Here is a 20,791-nt window from a genome sequence, read left to right as displayed (position 1 = left end):
GGGCTTGAGACTCGGAAACTCTAAGTGGCATCATCTGAAGACATCCCTTTGGCTTAAATCTTAAATAATTAAATCCCTTTTTGATGCCTAGGACCTAAAATGCATTTAGTAAATGAGTAAATGGATGAATGAAGTGAATAGCACTGTCAGGAAATGAAGAACACTATAGAAAGTCCTGGTCTATAGGAATAAAAAATCCAGGGTTCCAGTTTTCTCTAGGTCGTGAATTTACTGTTCGAACCTCGGCAAGTCCCATCTCCTGCCTGAGTCTTAGCTTTCCTTTCTGCACAATCAAAGGGTTGGACTAAGCACTGGTTCTCACACTGAGTTCCATGGATCCCTCAGTGGCCACAGAGCACTTTCTTGGCCCCTATGGAGCAGGAGGGCACACTGCACTAACTGGATGTGGGGTGCCCTGCCACCGTCTCTGTTGGGACACTTCACTTTGACTTGCTTTATATTTTGACATTCTGTCTAACATTTGATACAGAACATGGTGGGGGGTGGAGGGGGGGAAATAGTTTGAAAACAGTTACATTAGATTCTTTCTCTGAATAAACGTTTATTGAACCCAGCACTGTTCTAGGCACTGGGGAAATTAGCAGGGCACAAAAATGGCAAAATTCCATCCCTCATGGAGCTTACATTCTTGGGCAGGAACACAGGCAAATAAGAAATAATCAGAATAATTTTTACATAATGATATGTCCATGGAGGAAAAAAATTAAAATAATATGATAAAGAGTAATAGTTTATCATTGTTTGCTCACCTTCAGTGAGGATGTTGTTTGGCTCATGTGGGCAGAGGTCTTTTTGAGAAGATGATGTTGGAACTGAGATCTGAATGAAGGGAAGGAGCCAGCCAGGTAAAGATCAGAGGGAAGAGCATGCCAAGCAGAGGCAACAACAGGTACAAATGTCCCAAGGAGGGAAGAAGCTTAACATCTTCCAGGAACAGCAAGGAGGACAGTGTGGCTGGACCTGGACCTGGAGGGGACTGGGGAGGGGTAGATGCGCATGAAGGGCAGAGCTCCGGAAGTAACCTAAGAGGAGCAAGAAGTTCTGCCTGGTGGAACAGGGGTAGAATTTCCATGTAAAATGGACTGAAATCGAGGCTCTAAAAGGGACGACAATGAAAAATCAAGGAAATAATTCTTTGGCAAGTGATTTGGAAACCTTCATTTACTTAGCTCACAAGAGCAGAGTCTCACAGTTAGCAACGATATCTTTTTTTTTTTTTTTTTTTTTTTTTGCGGTACGCGGGCCTCTTACTGCTGTGGCCTCTCCCATTGTGGAGCACAGGCTCCGGACGCGCAGGCTCAGCGGCCATGGCTCACGGGCCCAGCCGCTCTGCGGCATGTGGGATCTTCCCAGACCGGGACACGAACCCGTGTCCCCTGCATCGGCAGGCAGACTCTCAACCACTGCGCCACCAGGGAAGCCCTAGCAATGATATCTTTAAGAACCAAGGAGAAGATGCTCTTTACCTGGGGCCAATTCAGGAAGAAGAGTGAAGCTGTATTTCAGGGACTTCTGTGCCTTTGGGAGCTCAGTCACTATACTTCCCCCATTAAAAATGTTAAAGAAGTGGCCAAGAGCATTACAAAAACTAAAAATTTTAAAGGATTTTTGGGTGAACATACTAATCCCCCTTACCACTAATGAAGACAGCTCAGCCTTGGAAATGAAATCTGCAAGGATTAGGGCTTGGAAATTCTAAAACCATACACCAATATCAATTCAGATCATCTAAAAGTAGAGACTTTTTTCTATTTGATAAGTGCTAAGGAATGTATGAGATAAGTCTTAAATCCATTGGGGAAATGATGGGTCCCTCTGTGTGCAAGAGTAAGGAACCATCTAGTCCTGTCTGATGGCCCCTCTTTGCAAACATTCTATTCTCACCTGGAGGCTCAGCCAAACGTATTCTGGCCATAGGACCTGGGACTTTATCTGCTGTCTCATGTGCTTCTTACAAGGTATACGTGTGATAAGGTGCATGAAGCACTAGCCCAGTACCTGAAATATAGCAGTTACTCAACAACACATGGTAGTGGTTTTAAGTTTCTGCTACCTTTTCTAAATTTAATCACTCTTTTGCATTTATTTAATTGTAAGCTTCATTCCCATCCAAGCAGGAAAATATATCATTAATAACCTATGATCTTAATTTCCCTACTTGTAAACACTTGAGGCAAAAGGGGATCATATGGAGAAGTTGCACAGCAGAAACACAAGGAAAGGCTCAAGATTCCAATTTTCAAAAGCCTTATAAATCAGAATCTCTGAGATTGGGCCTGGATAAGTATTACTTTAAATATTTCTAGGTGAGGTGATTCAGAATCTCTGATCTGATCCTTCCTTCTGCAGGGGAATAAGCTGATGCAGCAAGCAAATAATGAATGATCCCATTCCCTTGCTTAAAACCTTCCAATGGCTTCCCATTGCAATTAGAATTAAATGTCCACTGTGGCGATTTGCTGACTGTGATCTACAAGGCCCTGCATAACAGGACCCCACCTGCCTTTAACCACTCTCCTCCAGGGATTCTCAGGGACTTTGCACTGGCTGTCCTTGTGCTCATAATGTTCTTCCCAGAATTTTTTGTGCCTCACTCCTTCCTATCAGTCTCAGCTCAAATGTCACCTTCTTGGAGAGGCTTCCCCCAACTGTAGCAAGCCTGAACCCTACCCCTGCTCCCATCACTCTCTCCGTTGTTCCTGTTGTCCATACAGAGCATGTGCCACTATCCAAAATCATGTTTGTTTGTTTTTAAACCCAATTAAGAAATGGGCAGGAGAACTGAATAGACATTTTTCCAAAGAGGACGTGCAGATGGCCAACAGGCACATGAAAAGATGCTCAACGTCGTCGTTAATCAGAGATGCAAGATAAAACCACAATGAGATATCAGCTCACACCTGTCAGAATGGCTATCATCAAAAAGAACACAAATAATAAACATTGGTGAAGATGTGGAGAAAAAGGAACCCTTGTACATTGTTGCTGGGAATGTAAATTAGTGTAGCCACTGGGGAAAACAGTATGGATGTTTCTCAAAAAAACTAAAAATAGAACATATGACCCAGCAATTGCACTCCTGAGTATATATTAAAAAAAAAAACAAACGCTAATTCAAAAAGATACATGCACCCCAATGTTATAGCAGCGTTATTTATAATTGCTAAGATGAGGAAGTAACCTAAGTGACCATTGACAGATGAATGGATAAAGAAGATGTGGTGTGTGTGTGTGTATGTATGTATATGTATATACATGCACAGTAGAACACTATTTAGCCATAAAAGTAATAAAATTTTGCTATTTGCCCTGACATGGATGGACTTGGAGGATGTTATGCTAAGTGAAATAAGTCAGACAGAAAAGACAGACATGGTATGATATCACTTATATGTGGAATCTAAAAAACACAACAAACTAGTGAGCATAATGAAAAAGAAGCAGATTCACAGATATAGAGAACAAACTAGTGGTTACCGGTGGGGAGAAGGAAGGGGGAAGGGGCGATATAGAGGTCAGGGGTTAAGAGGAACAAACTATTAGGTATAAAGTAAGCTACAAGGAAGAAAATGGCAGCCTCCAGGAGACCTCATGTGGAGGAATATTCTCTGGAGCTTCTGCCACTAGTGTCTTTGTCCCCACAGTGAGTCACAGCCACCCCCACCTCCCCAGGAGACCCTCCAAGACCTCCAGGTCCTATGGGAACTTGTCTGCCTGGTGGAACAGTCATTGGAGCCTGCAGACACTTCCTGAAATTGATTTCTTGACACTATCTATAGGGATCAGTGAACCCCCAGAGTTTTGGAGGCTCTCATCCGTGAGCCAAGCACTTGGAATGGAAGCCGTGTGACTGACAGGGTCTTGGTGCTCCGGCCAGGTGTCAGCCCTGTGTCTCTGAGGTCGGAGAGCCGAGTTCAGGACATTGGGCCACCAGAGACCTCCCGGCTCCAAGTAATATCAAACAGCAAAAGCTCTCCCAGAGATCTCCATCTCAACACTAAGACCAGCTCCACGCAATGACCAGCAAGCTACAGTGCTGGACACCCTATGCCAAACAACTAGCAAGACAGGAACACAACCCCACCCATTACCAGAGGGGCTGCCTAAAATCATAATAAGGTCACAGACACCCCAAAACACACCACCAGATGTGGTTCTGCCCACCAGAAAGACAAGATCCATCCTCATCCACCAGAACACAGGCACCAGACCCCTCCACCGGGAAGCCTACACAACCCACTGAACCAACCTTAGCCACTGGGGACAGACACCAAAAACAACAGGAACTACGAACCTGCAGCCTGCAAAAAGGAGACCCCAAAACACAGTAAGTTAAGCAAAATGAGAAGACAGAGAAACACACAGGAGATGAAGGAGCAAGGTCAAAACCCACCAAACCAAACAAATGAAGAGGAAATAGGCAGTCTACCTGAAAAAGAATTCAGAGTAATGAGAGTAAAGATGATCCAAAATCTTGGACATAGAATGAGGAAAATACAAGAAACGTTCAACAAAGACCTAGAAGAACTAAAGAGCAAACAAACAATGATGAACAACACAATACATGAAATTAAAAATTCTCTAGAAGGAACCAATAGCAGAATAACTGAGGCAGAAGAACGGATAAGTGACCTAGAAGGTAAAATAGCCGAAATAACTACCACAGAGTCTCAGAGTCACAGACAGTCTCAGAGACCTCTGGGACAACATTAAATGCACCAACATTCGAATTATATGGGTCTCAGAAGAAGAAGAGCAAAAAGAAAGAGACTGAAAAAATATTTGAAGAGATTATAGTTGGAAACTTCCCTAATATGGGAAAGGAAATAGTCAATCAAGTCCAGGAAGCACAGAGAGTCCCATACAGGATAAATCCAAGGAGAAACACACCAAGACACATATTAATCAAAGTATCAAAAATTCAATACACAAAAAAATATGAAAAGCAGCAAGGGAAAAACAACAAATAACATACAAGGGAATCCCCGTAAGGTTAACAGCTGATCTTTCAGCAGAAACTCTGCTAGCCAGAAGGGAGTGGCAGGACATATTTAAAGTGATGAAAGGGAAAAACGTACAACCAAGATTACTCTACCCAGCAAGGATCTCATGCAGATTCAGTGGAGAAATTTAAACCTTTACAGACAAGCAAAAGCTAAGAGAATTCAGCACCAGCAAACCAGCTTTACAACAAATGCTAAAGGAACTTTGCTAGGCAGGAAACACAAGAGAAGAAAAAGACGTACAATAACAAACCCAAAACAATTAAGAAAATGGTAATAAGAACATACATATTGAAAACTACCTTAAATGTAAATGGATTAAGTGCTCCAACCAAAAGACATAGACTGGCTGAATGGATACAAAAACAAGACTCATATATATGCTGTCTACAAGAGACCCACTTCAGACCTAGGGGCACATACAGACCGAAAGTGAGGGGATGGAAAAAGATATTCCATGCAAATGGAAATCAAAAGAAAGATGGAGTAGCAATTCTCATATTGGTCAAAATAGACTTTAAAATAAAGACTATTACAAGAGACAAAGAAGGACCCTACATAATGATCAAGGGATCAATCCAAGAAGAAGATATAACAATTGTAAATATTTTGGACCCAACCTAGGAGTACTTCAATACATAAGACAAACGCTAACAGCCATAATCGGGGAAATCAACAGTAACACAATCATAGTAGGGGACTTTAACACCCCACTTTCACCAATGGACAGATCATCCAAAAGGAAAATAAACAAGGAAACACAAGCTTTAAATGATACATTAAACAAGATGGACTTAATTGATATTTATAGGATATTCCATCCAAAAACCACAGAATACACATTTTTCTCAAGTGCTCATGGAACATTCTCCAGGATAGATCATATCTTGGGTCACAAATCAAGCCTTGCTAAATTTAAGAAAATTGAAATCATATCAAGTATCTTTTCCGACCACAACACTATGAGACTAGATATCAATTACAGGAAAAAAATCTCTAAAAAATACAAACACATGGAGGCTAAACAATACACTACTAAATAACCAAGAGATCACTGAAGAAATCAAAGAGGAAATCAAAAAATACCTAGAAACAAATGACAATGAAAACATGACGACGCAAAACCTGTGAGATGCAGCAAAAGCAGTTCTAAGAGGGAAGTTTATAGCAATACAATCCTACCTCAAGGAACAAGAAACATCTCAAATAAACAACCTAACTTTACACCTAAAGCAATTAGAGAAAGAAGAACAAAAAACCCAAAGTTATCGGAAGGAAAGATATCATAAAGATGAGATCAGAAATAAATGAAAAAGGAATGAAGGAAACAATAGCAAGGATTAATAAAACTAAAAGCTGGTGCTTTGAGAAGATAAACAAAATTCATAAACCATTAGCCAGACTCATCAAGAAAACATAGGGAGAAGGGCTTCCCTGGTGGTGCAGTGGTTGAGAGTCCGCCTGCCGATGCAGGGGACACGGGTTCGTGTCCCGGGCCGGGAAGATCCCACATGCCGTGGAGCGGCTGGGCCCGTGAGCCATGGCCGCCGAGCCTGTGCGTCTGGAGCCTGTGCTCCGCAACGGGAGAGGCCAAAACAGTGAGAGGCCCACGTACCACAAAAAAAAAAAAAAAAAAAGAAACAACTGACACTGCAGAAATACAAAGGATCATGAGAGATTACTACAAGTGACTATATGCCAATAAAATGGACAACCTGGAAAAAATGGAGAAATTCTTAGAAAAGCACAACCTTCTGAGACTGAACCAGGAAGAAACAGAAAATATAAACAGACCAATCACAAGCACTGATATTGAGACTGTGATTCAAAATCTTCCAACAAACAAAATCCCAGGACCAGATGGCTTCACAGGCGAATTCTATCAAACATTTAGAGAAGAGCTAACACCTATCCTTCTCAAACTCTTCCAAACATAGCAGAGGGGGGAACACTCCCAAACTCATTCTACAAGGCCACCATCACCCTGATACCAAAACCAGACAAAGATGTCACAAAGAAAGAAAACTACAGGCCAATATCACTGATGAACATAAATGCAAAAATCCTCAACAAAACAGCAAGCAGAATCCAACAGCACATTAAAAGGATCATACAGCATGGTCAAGTGGGATTTATCCCAGGAATGCAGGGATTCTTCAGTATACGCAAATCAATCAATGTGATAAACCATATTAACAAATTGAAGGAGAAAAACCATATGATTATCTCAATAGATGCAGAAAAAGCTTTTGACAAAATTCAACACCCATTTATGATAAAAGCCGTCCAGAAAGTAGGTATAGAGGGAACTTACCTCACCATATTAAAGGCCATATTTGACAAACCCACAGCAACATCGTTCTCAGTGGTGAAAAACTGAAACCATTTCCTCTAAGATCAGGAACAAGACAAGGATGTCCCCTCTCACCACTATTATTCACCATAGTTTTGGAAGGTGTAGCCACAGCAATCAAAGAAGAAAAAGAAATAAAGGGAAACCAAATCAGAAAAGAAGAAGTAAAGCTGTCACTGTTTGCAGATGACATGATACTATACATAGAGAATCCTAAAGATGCTACTAGAAAACTACCAGTGCTAATCAATGAATCTGGTAAAGTAGCAGGATACAAAATTAATGCACAGAAATTTCTTGCATTCCTATACAGTAATGATGAAAAATCTGAAAGGGAAATTAAGGAAACACTCTCATTTACCATTGCAACAAAAAGAATAAAATACCTAGGAAAAAACCTACCTGAGGAGACAAAAGACCTGTATGCAGAAAACTATTAGACACTGATGAAAGAAATTAAAGATGACACAAGCAGGTGGAGAGATATACCTTGTTCTTGAATTGGAAGAATCAATATTGTGAAAATGACTATACTACCTAAAGCAATCTACAGATTCAGTGCTATCCCTATCAAACTACCAATGGCATTTTTGGCAGAACTAGAGCAAAAAATTTCACAATTTGTGTGAAAACACAAAAGAGCCTGAATAGTCAAAGGAATCTTGAGAAAGAAAAACAGCTGGAGGAATCAGGCTCCCTGACTTTAGACTATACTACAAAGCTACAGTAATCAAGACAGTATGGTACTGGCACAAAAACAGAAATATAGATCAATGGAACAGGATAGAAAGCCCAGAGATAAACCCATGCACATATGGTCAACTAATCTATGACAGAGGAGGCAAGAATATACAATGGAGAAAAGACAGCCTCTTCAATAAGTGGTGCTGCACAAACTGGACAGCTACATGTAAAAGAATGAAATTAGAACACTCCCTAACACCATACACAAAAATCCACTCAAAATGGATTAAAGACCTAAATGTAAGGCCAGACACTATAAAACTCTTAGAGGAAAACGTAGACAGAACACTCTATGACATAAATCACAGCAAGATCCTATTTGACCCACCTCCTAGAGAAATGGAAATAAAAACAAGAATAAATAAATGGGACCTAATGAAACTTAAAAGCTTTTACACAGCAAAGGAAACCATAAACAAGACGAAAAGACAACCCTCAGAAATGGGAGAAAATATTTGCAAATGAAGCAACTGACAAAGGATTCATCTCCAAAATATACAAGCAGCTTATGCAGCTCAGTATCAAAAAAACAAATAACCCAATCCAACAATGGGCAGACGACCTAAATAGACATTTCTCCAAAGAAGATATATAGATTGCTGACAAACACATGAAAGGATGCTCAACATTACTAATCATTAGAGAAATGCAAATCACATCTACAGTGAGGTATCACCTCACACCAGTCAGAATGGCCATCATCAAAAAATCTACAAACAATAAATGCTGGAGTGGGTGTGGAGAAAAGGGAACCCTCTTGCACTGTTGGTGGGAATGTAAATTGATACAGCCACTATGGAGAAGAGTATGGAGTTTCCTTAAAGAACTAAAAATAGAACTATCATACAACCCAGCAATCCCACTACTGGGCAAATACCCTGAGAAAACCATAATTCAAAAAGAGTCTTGTACCACAATGTTCATTGCAGCTCTATTTACAATAGCCAGGACATGGAAGCAACCTAGGTGTCCATCGACAGATGAATGGATAAAGGAGGTGTGGTACATGTGTACAATGGAATATTACTCCGCCATAAAAAGAAACGAAATTGAGTTATTTGCAGTGAGGTGGATGGATCTAGAGTCTGTCATACAGAGTGAAGTAAGTCAGAAGGAGAAAAACAAATACTGTCTGCTAACACATATATATGGAATCTAAAAAAAAAAAAAGTCCTGAAGAACCTAGGGGCAGCACAGGAATAAAGACGCAGTCGTAGAGAATGGCCTTGAGGATACGGGGTGGGGGAAGGGTAAGCTGGGACAAAGTGAGAGAGTGGCATGGACATATATACACGACCAAATGTAAAATCGATAGCTAGTGGGAAGCAGCGGCATAGCACAGGGAGATCAGCTGGGTGCTTTGTGACCACCTAGCGGGGTGCGATAGGGAGTGTGAGAGGGAGACGCAAGAGGGAGGAGATATGGGGATATATGTATTTGTATAGCTGATTCACTTTTTTATAAAGCAGAAAGTAACACACCATTGTAAAGCAATTATACTAAAGTAAAGATATTAAAAATAAATAAAATTGCTTTCTAAGTAATAGAAAAAAATTAACTCACCATTGGTGAGTGATTTGTCCTTGCTTGGCTAACATATGAGCCACTTGGAACTTACTTTTATTGTGGCTTCATTTCCGTTTCTCTTTTTTGTGCAGAGATTGTGCTGTGAGGACATTTGTTATTTCTAAATTTTCTAGTTCTTCTGACCATTGCTAGCTCACGAATGGGGAATATTGTAACAAATGCTTAGTCTGGTAATGTTGACATATATTGTATTCTTTTCATACAGTTATAGTGCCATTGCATAATAAACGTACTATATTGCCATCTATTTGGCAAAAAAATAATTCACACTCCACTGTACCTTAAAGCGAGACCTCGGAAGTGCACTTTTTTTTTTTTTAACGTGACAGATTTGCATTGGTAATATTAAGAAAAGTTGCATAATAGGTATAAGTATGAAACTCAAAATGCTCTTAAGTTATGACTGCATTACTGTGATTTACAGTTTACTACATAGCAATGAGAGGTGATGGGAGTGGCAAATACTGGTTCTGTTGGTCTACTGTGCCATTATTGTGCAAAAGCAGCCATAGATGCTGCCTAAGCAAATGAGCATAGCTGTGTTTTATGCAGTGAGTGTTTTTATGGACAGTGAAATTTGAATTTCATTTAATTTCCCACATGTTGTGAAATGTTATTTCTCTGTTGATTTATTTTCAGCCATTCAACATTAAAAATTTTTTATCTTTAACAAGCCGTTGTACCTTGTGGGCTGTACAAAATTAGACAGCAAGCCAGATATGACCTGCTTGTTGTAGCTTGACAAGCTCTGCTTTAAAGTCAACTGTCTTTTTTTTTTTATTGGCGTATAATTGCTTTACAATGTTGTGTTAGTTTCTGCCCCACAGGGAAGTGAATCAGCCATATGCATACACACATCCCCTCCCTCTTAGACCTCCCTCCCCTCCCCATCCCACCCAACTAGACCATCACAGAACACGGAGCTGTCAACGGTCTTTTAAAAAATTAACAAATAAGGGAAAATTTCTTTTATATTCTCTCTTATATTTGCCATTTCTGGTGTTTTCATTTCTTTGCATAGATCTTTGTTTCCTGTGGTTTCATCTCCCACAAACCTGAAGAAATTCCTTTAATATTTCTTTCAGTGCAGATCTACTACTGATAAATTCTCAGTTTCTGTATATTTTAAATGGTTTATTTTGCCTTCATTATCCCCTCCCCTTTTTTTTTGATGTGGACCATTTTTACAGTCTCTACTGAATTTGTTACAATACCGCTCCTGTTCCATGCCTTGGTTCCTTGGGTGTGAGGCAGGTGGAATCCCAGCTCCCTGACCTGGGATCGACCTTCCTGCCTTGTCCCCACACTGGAAGGTGAAGTCTCAACCACTGGACTGCCAGGGAAGTCCCCATTATGCCCTTTTAAGTATTTTTATTTTCACAAAGACAAAAGAAAAAAGCAGTACACCAAATAATGACAATATTAATAACATTTTAAGGAAATTAGAAGCAATTTGTAGTTCTATTATGTAATCACTCATTTATATTCCGTCTTGGCCGTCAAAATATCCAATACTATTAATTTCCAATTAGCATTCACACTGCTTATTAGATACATTTTTCTCCTTTCTTTAGTTCCAACATGATGCTGGTACATTTGTTTATGTGATAATGCACATCTCAAGAGGTGTGTGTAAATAGGTGTATGTGTGTGGTATGTGCATGCATGTTTTGGTCCTCTACCCACAAGTTTACAAATGTCAAGAAAATCTGGAGTTCCTCTTTTCTGGATCTTCTGTTTTACACCCTCTCAGTTGTCTCCATCAAGGCTTCGTGAAAGCTAAGGTCTGCTTTAATTCCAAAATATTATATTCCTCTGCTCTCAATTTGACTCTTTTTTAAACTATCAACCAATTGAAGTTATTCAGTTAGATGAAAATTCAAATTCTTAAGGTTACCAAAATAAAATTCATGTGTGCTTAAAATTCAGCATATGGAACTCTCCATTAAGGAGAAGAAAGTGCAGATATATTGTGGCTTTCAAGACTTTTTTTGGTGATCAAGTTTAAGCTGAAATATTTTTATATGTTTCATAGTTTTCATATACCTCAGGAATAGAATTAACATTCTTTGTAGTATGTTTATACCTTTATACTTGAATTTCAACTTAAAATTTTATCTTACAGACTGGCTGTAATTAAAAACTATAAAACTACTTAGTGTAAATATTTAAAGATGTATGATATCTGCATTTCTGCCTTTCAGTAAGCTATTTTCCAGTTGAGTATTCATTCAGCACTTTTGTTACGTAGTCACTATAGTTAGGGCGCTGTGTTAACTGCCTGGATTCTTCAGTGAAACGGCAGATATTCTGCCTTATAAGCACTTAGAAATAAACTATGTGAGGTGACATGAAGGAAACAAAAGAGATGCAGGGCTACATGTAGAGTTTCAGGGAACTCTTCACTAAGGAGGTAATCAATGAATTGGATGACTTTGAATAATGACTGATAAAAACATGGGTGAGAGGGATGGTCTCTGTGGGCCATCTGAGAGAACAGTAGATTCATTTCAAGTTACTTGTAGCCATATGGAATCTAGTTTCCTTTCGTTCAGTCTTCGAAGCGTTCCTATGTGTTGCTGCTGAACTGGAGCTATTGCCTATTGCTACAGCTGAGCTGTATTACCTGCTGAAATGTTAGTTCATCAGTGCCCTGAAAGAGCTGCTGCTGGGAACTGTGGTCCAAAAGACCTAGGGTAGCTTCTGAAGAGTCCACTGATACCTGAATACCAAGACTGTCAACTATAAAAAGTCCAGATCAACTTGTTCCAGGTGTCCAGATTCTGTGTTTCAGCATTTGAAAATCCTTCAACTAGGGCTTTATTACCTATAGAATTAGGAAGAGGCCACAGTTCATCTGGGGGATTAGTACTGGGGCCCAGATGCTCAACTACTTCAGTTGAGAGACTTGATGACTTCTAGGAGTACACTTAAATCTTTGCAATTAACCTCCATTCCATTTGATAGATTTTTTTTTTTTTTTTTTTTTTTTTTTTTCTTTTTGCGGTATGTGGGCCTCTCACTGTTGTGGCCTCTCCCGCTGCGGAGCACAGGCTCCGGATGCGCAGGCCCAGCGGCCATGGCTCACGGGCCCAGCCGCTCCGCGGCACACGGGATCCTCCCAGACCGGGGCACGAACCCGTATCCCCTGCATCGGCAGGCGGACTCTTAACCACTTGCGCCACCAGGGAGGCCCCATTTGATAGATTTTTAAAATTTATTTTATTTATTTTTTGGTTTTGTTTAAAATTTTTAATTTATTTTTTTTTACAGTAGGTCCTTGTTGGTTATCTATTCTAAATATAGCAGTGTGTTCATGTCAGTCCCAAACTCCCAATCTGTCCCTCTCCCCGACCCCCGGAATTATCATCATCATCTCCTTTTTTATGATCTCTGTCCCCAACTCCATCACTCTCTCCATGGCTCCTATTGCCCATACAGAACATGTGTACTATCCAAATTGTGTTTTTAAAAGATTCTCCACTCCCACCCTACTAGAATGTTAGCTTCTTGAGAGCGGAGACCATGCCTATGTTGTTAATGGTTATAGTCATGACACATAGAACACTGTCTGGTACAAGGTAAGCACTCAACAAATACTGGGTGAATGAGCTGAATGCATTGGCCTCCTAAAATGATATCCAGCCCATAGGTGCTTTCTGTTGATATGTTGTCAATCACAGGAAAATTACCTAGTGAAATTCTCTGGGGTATTTTAAAAAGGGAATCCTAGTTACTCAGTTCACACAATGCTTTCTGATCACAGAGGCACAGTATCACATTTACTGCATTGTTTCCATGAAAAAAACTCTGTCCAGATTTTCTCTGTACCATAAACTGGAACACTGAATGATGAGAAGTTTCCCATGCAGTCGCTCTTCATTCATTGTCCCCCAAGCAATGTGTCTTTTTGTTGCTTTTGTTAAGGTTCCCAAAGAATCTTTTTCCATAGAAAAAGTTTTCAAAAAATTTTGGTAGTCAAAAGCTATTTCTGGGTGAACAACTAGAAGAAATTGCCCTTCTGATCGTGGGTCAGTAAAGTTATCATCATCTCTTTCATTCCCTGAGATTTTAACCTAAGAGCTTGAGGGTCATGATTCATTTCATCCACAGACAAACCTAGACTACTGCAATTCTCTTGGGTCTCCCATGCTGCAATCTAATCTCTATTTTGCCTTCATTTCTGAAGCAGAGTTTCACTGAATACAGAATTGTGTGTTGATATATTTTTTCCTTCAGCAATTTAAAGATGTTATTCCACTGTCTTGTTTCTGTTGAGAAATCGGATGTCATTCCTATCATTGTTTCCCTGAATGTAACGTGTATTTTTCTCTGACTGCTTTAAGATTTTTCTCTTCTCCATTCATTTGAATATGATAACCTTCGTTTGGTGTTCTTTCTTTCTTTTTAAAAAACATATCCTGTTGGTGGCTTTAAGTTTCTTTGGTTCATGTGTTGTTTTTTTTCCATTAAATTTGGAAAAATTTTGCTATTATTCCATGTATATTTTCTGCTTCAATGAATTTTCTTCTCTCTTTTGGGGACTCTCATTAAACATATATTGGACCTGATTTTGTCCCTCAGGTCACTGGGTTTCTGTTAATATTTTCAGTAGTTTTTCTTCTGTCTTAATTTGGTTAATTTCTATTAACCTGTCTTTGAGTTCACCAATATTTTTTTTTCTGCAATGTCCATTAAGCTGTTAAAAGCCATCCAGCAAATTTTGAAATTTATGATGTGGTATTTTTCAGTGCTAGAATCTTCTTTTGATTGTTTTTATAGTTTCCAGTTATTTACTGAGAGTCCAGATGTTTACTTGTCATGTCCATCTTTTGATTTAAAACAATGACCATATATATAATATCAAATAGATATTGTCCCCTATTCCCAACAGCTCTGCCATCTCTGGGTATGTTTCAGTGATTTTTTTTTTCTTTCTGGCTGCAAGTCACATTTTTCCTGACTTTTGCCCATGTCTGGTAATTTTTATTGTATGCTGGATATTATGGATGCTAGGTTGTTGAGAGCCTGGATTTTTGTTATCTTACTTTGAAAAATGTTGAGCTTTTTTGTGTTTTCTTTTGTTTGTTTTGTTTTGTTTTGTTTCTGGAAGTCTTGATCCTGTCAAGGTATGTTCAAAGGGCTTGTTAGGATGAGAGTAATGTCTACTAACATTTATTCTATTCCTAAATGTGGTCTTTATAGGGTCTCCGCTGAATGCCTGGGCTTATAGTCATCTGTCTCTACTCTGGTTGGTCAGAATTCCATCATATCACAATAGTGTGTGACTTCTGTAATCTCCGTTCAGCTCTTAAGCTCCCTGTAGCTGTTTGCTGTGATGCTTCTGCATTTGCACAGCTTAATACTCAACCAAAGGGACCTGCATGAAGATTTCTGCAGCTTCTCTACACAACATCCTTCTTTCCTGTATCCTTCCACACAAATTCTAGTTGTCCCCAAACCTGCTGTCTCCTCTACCTTGTAAGACTGCTGCTTTCTCTTTGGGCACCACTTCCCTGGGTCACTGTTTGTAAACTGCACAGGCAGGAAGCTGAGATGAATGTGGAGCGTATCTCACATATTTCCTTTCTCTCAAGATCACAGCCATATGTTGTCTGTTATCCAATGCCCAAAAGCAGTTGCTTCGTATACTTAGTCCAGTTTTACAGCTGTTATGACAGGAAGTCTTTTAGTCATTACTCTGCATGGCTAGAACTGGAAGTCCCAATGTCTCCTTTATCTTTGTTCTCTCAGGGTAGTGCTTAGAACTAGGTGCTAATGTTGGTTGAATGAGTGCACAATAATTTTGTTAAGTGACCTGGATCACGGCATGCGGTGGAGCATTACAGGGACCCCATGTCTCTAGCCTCTCGCTCTTGCTTTTCTATGCTGTATTGTAAGGGACTTCATTTTCTTCTCTCTATGGTTATGAATTGGGGCCCAGTGTTCACCTTTGCAGAAAGAAGGCTTAAGTTCCCCTCGAATGACTTCTTCTTCCCCGTTTTATGAAATTGACAACCACACTGGTGATGAAACCACTTTTAACCTTTCAGGATTCACTTTGGGGGACTATGGGGGAAGCACAGGCAAATGTCCAGTGTTTTTCAGTACTCTCTTCATAGCTTCCTTCTTCATTTACCAAAGCCATGGAACATTGCTTAGAGCATCTGTCTGATTCAATCAGGGGCTACTTTTCTGTCTTCTTGAATAATCCTAAGGATTAGCCTGGTCCATCTGGAGCAACTATTGACGGGCTCACACTCTTTCGAGTTAACGCTGAGCCATCAGTTTCTATTTAAGCCATTTCCTCAGAGTGACTGTGGGGGAAGTCCGGTTAGAAGATTGCGTCAGGTCAGAAATGTAAACCCTGGAAGGAAGAAGGCCTCTGAAAGCTGAGTTCTGTTGCTTAAGAAGTGAACAGCAGTGGTCAGTTTTCTTACAGCCTTCTAAGCCTCCGTTCCTTCATGTGTAAACTGGGAATATTAATACCTATGTTCTAGGTAAGGTTAAACGAGTTAACAAGTGTAAAGCACCTTGTGTCACGCCTGCTTCAGGGGAGGTGCTCAGTAATGGCAGATATCCCTCCCTTCCCCTCCCCTCCCCTTCCCCCTCCCCTGTCCTTCCTTCTTTCTTCTTTTGGACACTTGGTGGAGGATGGCCGTGCCTCTGAAGTGCTAGGGCTCATGCATATATGGACGGGGAGAATATCCTAGGGGGTTCTAGGTATTTTTGCTGTGAGCTTCTTTGCCATAAACATCTTTGCCATGAGCCTTTTTGCCAAAAATATTTTTGCCGCATAACAAATGGACGGTAAGGCAATTTTGCTGTGAAAGATAACTGGTTGACAGTTTGTTTTGACAGTTTGGTTTCACATGGTTGGAATGAATAGCGTTCTTCCCAGTTAGCGATGTTATTGATGGCTTTATCAAGTTGGCAGAGCATGATGGTTTGCCCCAAGAGTTGGTTTCTTATTTTGAAACCCACTACATTGGAGGTGAAATGGGCCAAGGGCTTTGAAGGCATGGAGTTGAACCCACCTTTCCCATGAGGTGTCTATCAACAGACATATGCCAGTATGTCAAGAATAAGCAACAGGCTTTCACCATGCAATACAGAGCTCGGTTACAAATATGCATCCTAGTATTTGGAAATCTCTCTAATGACAGAAATTTTAGCAAAAAGGAAAATGTATGATGTGCTGAACGAGGAGACGAATCAGTAAGCCAAAAAATGTATATTACTGTGAAAGAAAGACTTGGAAGACAAGTGCTTAGGTACAACCCACAAAATAAAATCAGTTCTTTGTGCAGTATTGCCATGAATCTATGCACATTTTAAATGTATTCAAATATTTTGTATTTTGCAATAAAGTCTTTAACTTTATTATTCATTTTTCATGTTTCATTATGTCCTTTCTTTAAGATTTGAGTTTTTTTGAAATTTTTATTTTATATTGAAGGATAGTTGATTAACAATGCTCTGTTAGTTTCAGGTGTGCATCAGAGTGGTTCAGTTATACATATACATGTATCTGTTCTTTTTAAAATTCTTTACCCATTTAGGTTATTACAGAATATTGAGCAGAGTTCCGTGTGCTATACAGTAGGTCCTTGTTGGTTATCCTTTTTAAATATAGCAGTGTGTACATGTCAATCCCAAACTCCCAGTCTACCTCCCTGCCCCCGACCCTTCCTCCCTGGTAACCGTAAGTACGCTCTAAGTCTGTGAGTTTGTTTCTGTTTTGTAAATAAGTCATTATGTCCTTTTTTTTTCTTTTTAGGTTTTTTTTTTTTGTTTTTTTTTTAATTTCTGAATTTTATTTTATTTTTTTATACAGCAGGTTCTTATTAGTCATACATTTTATACACATCAGTGTATACATGCCATGTCCTTTTAAATGTCCCTCATTTTTTATTATTTTATCTTTTATGGCAAAATTGCCTTACAACCAATTGGCTGTGTGGCAAAAATGCTTGCAGCAAAGATGTCTATGGCAAAAATGCTCACAGTGAAAATACTGGACAAGGTCGTGGAGACGTGAGAAGGTCCCAGTGTGTTGGTCCTTACTCCTCTGTTCCTGCCTGCATCATGTCTGCAAGCACTTACAGGGATTTAATTTTGCTGTGCAGACTTCCAGAATGGGACATGTCTGGCCCTTTTGCTCAGGGACCACACCCTCTAGGGAGGCACTATAGGGGCTGGGAACACTGTATTGGTGTTGATCAGACATGGCTCCCTTTATTCCTATGAATCCTTGGGCCTGATGGTTTCCTCTCTAGGCCTCAGTTTACTTCTCTATAAAATGGTTACTGTCATCCAGACCCTATTCTCCTCTGCATGGAACTCTTGGGAGAAGGGATACATGCCACTAATTCTTTTTTATGGTGTCAGACTGTGTTTCTTAGTGCCAGGGCAATAACTGGGAGAGTTCCCTAGCACAGGAAGCAAAGTCCAGTTGGGTGTCACTTCTAAAAAACCACAGAGAGTGCCAAGAAGCGTTCTCGATCCCCACGCAGTGGTACAGGAGACATGTTACCCATCTGAGAGCATGGAATGGAGCTCCAGGGATTGCTGGGGTGGTTGTTACCAGCCGTGCCAGAAGAGTCCAAGGTGTAGCTCATTTGCTTTTGGCTCAGGGACAGCTGGCAGCTGGCCAGTGCTCAGTCATCTTGTTCTTTGCCCCTGAAAGTCCTAGTAATTAGCAATGCCCGCTGGGTGAGTCATGCTTGCTATCAGTCAGTAATTGTGTTGTGGAGTCATCAGTCCAAATGTTACTAAATCAGACACACTGAATCACCTATGTGGGTCCCTCTTGTTCTCTGTCTTCGCATCCTGTTTGTTTCCTTTAGATGATGGCTTATCAGAATGTATTATTATTTTTTAATTCCTTTATTGTACCCCTCTCACAATTTCAACTCAATAGCTTAGAAGCTTGGTGAGCTCAATAGCCATGTCGATTTCACTCACAACTCCCTGCAGGAGCCTAACACATGGAGGGTGCTTATTAAACATCAGTTGAATGAATGAATAACCAAATCTGCAGCTCATCATCTACCCTACCCCATTTCATTATAATCTTATAATTCCCGTAATTTGGTTTTGCTTCCTAAAATGCGGAAGAAAAGAAATACAGGGAGCAGAATCTCCAGGTCATTTTCTGACAGAATGACAGCTGCCATTTATTGAGCTCTGACCAGGGGCCATGCATCCTCATGGGCAGTATCTCATTTTATCTTCACAAGGGCACCTGAGGCATGCACTATCATCATTCTCATTTTGCAGATGAGGAAAGTCAGGCTCAGCTAGACTAATCTGTCTGAGGTCTCACAGCTGGAGTAGACTAATCTGTCTGAGGTCTCACAGCTGGAGTAGGGTGGAGTTGAGAACATAAGGCACATCTGTCTAGCTACAGGGCCTTGCTTTTCGCTTCATACGCCAGTGCTTCAAAAATTCTGGTTCAACTCTGGCTGCACCTTGGAATTACCTAGGGGTTAAAAAAATACAGTCGCTTGTCTTGCATTGTTGGAGATCCTGATTTAATCAGTCTGGGGTAGTGCCTGGACATCAGGTTTTGTTAATCTAGCCCCGTGCCCCACCCCAGCTCTGGCCAAAGTGTAGTAGTCAAAATTGAGAACTATTGCCCTGAAAAGCATGAGATAAACATACAGCCAGACAAGCCGCTTTGCTTGGGGGCAGAGCCCCTGGGGAAAGGCTTTGATGACGGTTCATCATGGTCCCCTGGGATGAACGCACAACCTGGAGAGGAGAGGGCTCTGGGTAGGATGTCCCCTTAAAAAGCAAGACCTGATCTTACTCATCTGTAATGTGGGGATGATGACATTTCTGGCATTGCTCAGGGATACTGAGAATCTTAGTCTGGAAGCGAACTTAGAAATTCACGTTGTGGCCCAGAGACGTTAGATGGCTTGCCCAAGGCCCCGCAGTGGGTAAGAGGTAGAGACGTGGGCAAAACAGAGAAGCAGAACATGACAGTGGATAAGAGGTTGGGAGTAGACTGACTGATGGATCCAAATCCAGATTTATCACTCTGGCTGTGTGCCTTTGAGAAAGTCACTGTGCTTCCCTGAGCCTCAGATTCCTCATTTACAAACTAGCCATACTGGTAATCGTATCTACCCTCTAGTGTTTTGTGATGCTAAAAGGAAATTGTGTTTGCAACATGCTTAGCATCGTGCTTGGCCCTGGGTAGGTGCTCAGATCTTTCTGGGGTTGACAAAAGCAGAATGGAGAATCAAGACAAAGGCAAAATGGGGCTCTAGTGGTAGGTGATGATATTGCCAAGACCCTGGGGCCAGTAGAGAAGGAAATCAAGTGAGCTGGAGCTGGTGTGAGGGATGAGTGTGGCCAGATTTAGGGCGTCCCAGCCGGGGTGAGTTTGGGCTGACAGGACAGTGGTGCTGCCAGTGTTCCTATTCCAGGTACCAGGATTAGGACATCAAGGGGGACGTGGTATTCAGGAAGGGAGGGCATCCTTGGATCCCTTCTCAGCTTAGAGTGGTTGTTCAGTCGGTGGTATTACACTGAACGGAAGACCAAGTCACCTTTGGAGGATTTGGAGGTCCGTTCCTGGGAATGCCAATCTCTGTGGGGGCAGATGTGTTTTACTGATTTGAGACTAGGAAATCAGCCTCTGACTGAGGATTAAATAAGATGATGCAGTGCTTATCTAAGTGCCCACTAAATGTTAGTGCTTGTTATTTACTGCTAACAATAAACCCTGAGAGTTGGGCACTTTTATCCTGCCTGGGTTCAAATGTTGACTTAGCTGAGTAATTCTGGGCAGGTAAACTTAATCTTTTAGGCTCCATTTCCCTCATATGTAAAATGGGATAATAGTGCAATCTCATCACACTGGGAAATAAGATGAACTGTCTAATGAGTTGAGTTCAATGTGTGCCATAAGGTAAGAACACAAAAAATGCCTGCTCTAAGCACTAGTGTTAAAGTCCAATCTCAGCCCGTGAGGGGCCATCCCTGTTATGTGGAATGGTGAGTGGGCTGCCGTGTCCGGTGGAGAATCGGGGTGGGGCGGGGCAGAGGGGCATGGAGAGTGTTGTCAGCA

This window comes from Mesoplodon densirostris, chromosome 6 (assembly GCF_025265405.1).
Source record: "Mesoplodon densirostris isolate mMesDen1 chromosome 6, mMesDen1 primary haplotype, whole genome shotgun sequence".
Taxonomy (NCBI): domain Eukaryota; kingdom Metazoa; phylum Chordata; class Mammalia; order Artiodactyla; family Ziphiidae; genus Mesoplodon; species Mesoplodon densirostris.
This window is presented reverse-complemented; position numbering follows the sequence as displayed.